This window comes from Prunus avium, unplaced genomic scaffold, assembly GCF_965620075.1.
Source record: "Prunus avium unplaced genomic scaffold, drPruAviu1.hap1.1 HAP1_SCAFFOLD_233, whole genome shotgun sequence".
Taxonomy (NCBI): Eukaryota; Viridiplantae; Streptophyta; class Magnoliopsida; order Rosales; family Rosaceae; genus Prunus; species Prunus avium.
The window spans coordinates 1-2,500 of NW_028276965.1; positions in this window are offsets into that span (position 1 = coordinate 1).

Sequence of the window (2,500 nt, forward strand, 5' to 3'; positions counted from 1 at the left end):
TGAATAATGGGGTTTGACAAGGTTTGAAAAATTCAATACAAATGGTAGGCTTGAATGTCGACAAAGTGACGCGAAGCGGAAGCCTACCACGGCGTAAAAATGTCGACAGATTTTTTCGGACCTTGTCCTGCCATGGGCTGCGCGCAGCATGCCGGCAGCCTGTGCGCAGCGTGCGCACAGCATGTCGGCAGCGTGCGCACAGCATGCCGGCAGCGTGCGCGCACCATGCCGGCAGCCTGTCGACAGAATTTTTCGAAACTTGTCCTGCCATGCGCGCGCGCAGCTTGCTTGCAGCGTGCTGATTCTGTCGACAGTGAGGCTAGCGAAAGTTGTCCTGCCATGGCGTGCGCGCAGCCTGTGCGCGCAGCTTGCGCATCTGTCGACAGTGAGGCTAGCGAAACTTGTCCTGCCATGGCATGCGCGGCGCCTGCGCGCAGCCTGCGCGCAGCATGCGCACAACATGCGCGCAGGCTGTGCGCAGCGTGCGCGGAGCTTGCGTGCAGCTTGCGCATCTGTCGACAGTGAGGCTAGCGAAACTTGTCCTGCCATGGCATGCGCGCAGCGTGCGCGCAGTCTGTGCGCAGCATGCGCGCAGCCTGTGCGCAGCGTGCGCGCAGCTTGCGCATCTGTCGACAGTGAGGCTAGCGAAACTTGTCCTGCCATGGCATGCGCGCAGGCTGCGCGCAGCATGCGCGCAGCCTGCGCGCAGCATGTGCGCAGCATGCCGGCAGCATGGTTCCAGGTTTTTTCAAATGTCGACAGAATTTTTCAAATCTTGTCAAACCCCGTTTTTATTGAAATTTCCTCGCACAATAAGCTCCCCATAAGTAGTCAATGATTTTTAGGACCTTCTCCAACTTACAAAACTAAAAAATTCCTCCCGGATTTGTTTTAATGATTTTTTCAATTTTACGACTTCTAAAAATAATAAAAAATACTTCCCGACTTCAAAAATTTATGAAACTTTTTCCCATCATAGATTGCATGTTTCTTAGTATCCCTGCAAAAAATCACGTCCAAATACCTTGTATTGAATTATTTAGAGCCCATTATGACTCCTCGCGCATAGGTGATGTCTCTTCCTGTCAAAGGGCTAAATGCATAAAATGCTATATAGGGGGGTGTGTGTTGCCTGCATATGCATGGCAGCCCATGCCTTCCTAGCTGCAGCCCCCTTCCCCCACGCCACACCCATGTCATGTTGCCTCGATATGTTGCCTCGGTATTATGGGTTTGGTGTCGGGGTCGGGGGGCTGCCACCCATGGCGGTGGTGGCCGGAATCCGGCCGCCGCCACCATGCCGCCGCCATGGGTGAGGGAGGAAAAAAAAGGCGTGGAAAGTTGCGAAATGGGGTTGTCTAGGCTTTTTTTTGGCATGGGAGAGCATGGAGTGCTAGGAACTCCTTCTCAAATGCACGGGCATGTCGACCACAACCTCATTTCGCAACAACAACCACCCGTGTGGGGTGGCGGTGGGTGGATAGTCGCGGATTGGGGCTTGCCAAGCCAATGTTTTCAAAAAATTTCATCAAAATTAAAAACAAATGTTTTGTTGCCTTCGGATTTGTGGGCGAGCGGCGAGTCGGAGTGGAGCCGGTAAAGTTTAACCTCGGTGTGCACGGTTGTTTTTAGAAACTCAATCCAATGCCGGGGACGTTGAAAGTGACGCTCTTATGAGTTGCAAACCCGCAAGATTTAAAGAACCTTTTCAAAACAATTTCAAACCAACAAGATTTAAAAACAGAAATTTTCATCAAAATGAAAAACAAATGTTTTGTTGCCTTCGGACTAGTGGGCGAGCGGCGAGTCGGAGTGGAGCCGGTAAAGTTTAACCTCGGTGTGCACGGTTGTTTTTAGAAACTCAATCCAATGCCGGGGACGTTGAAAGTGACGCTCTTATGAGTTGCAAACCCACTAGATTTAAAGAACCTTTTCAAAACAATTTCAAACCAACAAAATTAAAAACAAATGTTTCGTTGCAAACAAATTGTGGGCGAGCGGCGAGTCGGAGTGGAGCCGGTAAAGTTTAACCTCGGTGTGCACGGTTGTTTTTAGAAACTCAATCCAATACCGGGGACGTTGAAAGTGACGCTCTTATGAGTTGCAAACCCACAAGATTTTAAAAACTTTTTGAAAATGTTTCTTCTAAATGACACATTTTGATCCTTGGCAAGTGCTCAATCCGTAACTATCCAATCACCGCCACACCACACCGGTCGGGAGTGTGTGAATGGTGTGCTTCCCGGGGTTGGCATAGATAATCTTTCGCATCGACAATCTTTTGCATGCGAGGGAATGTCTATGCCAACCCCGGGAAGCACACCATTCACCCACTAGTTGTGGGCGACGATGGGTTGGCTTCAAATGAATTTTTGCTTGGGGTTGTCCTCGGTATGCTTTTGTGTTGGGAGTACGGCCACCAAACCTTCTCAATGCACGGGTATGTCGAGGATGGCTTTCGGCGGGGTTGATGAAGAAGCTACCCAATTCTCGGCCACAC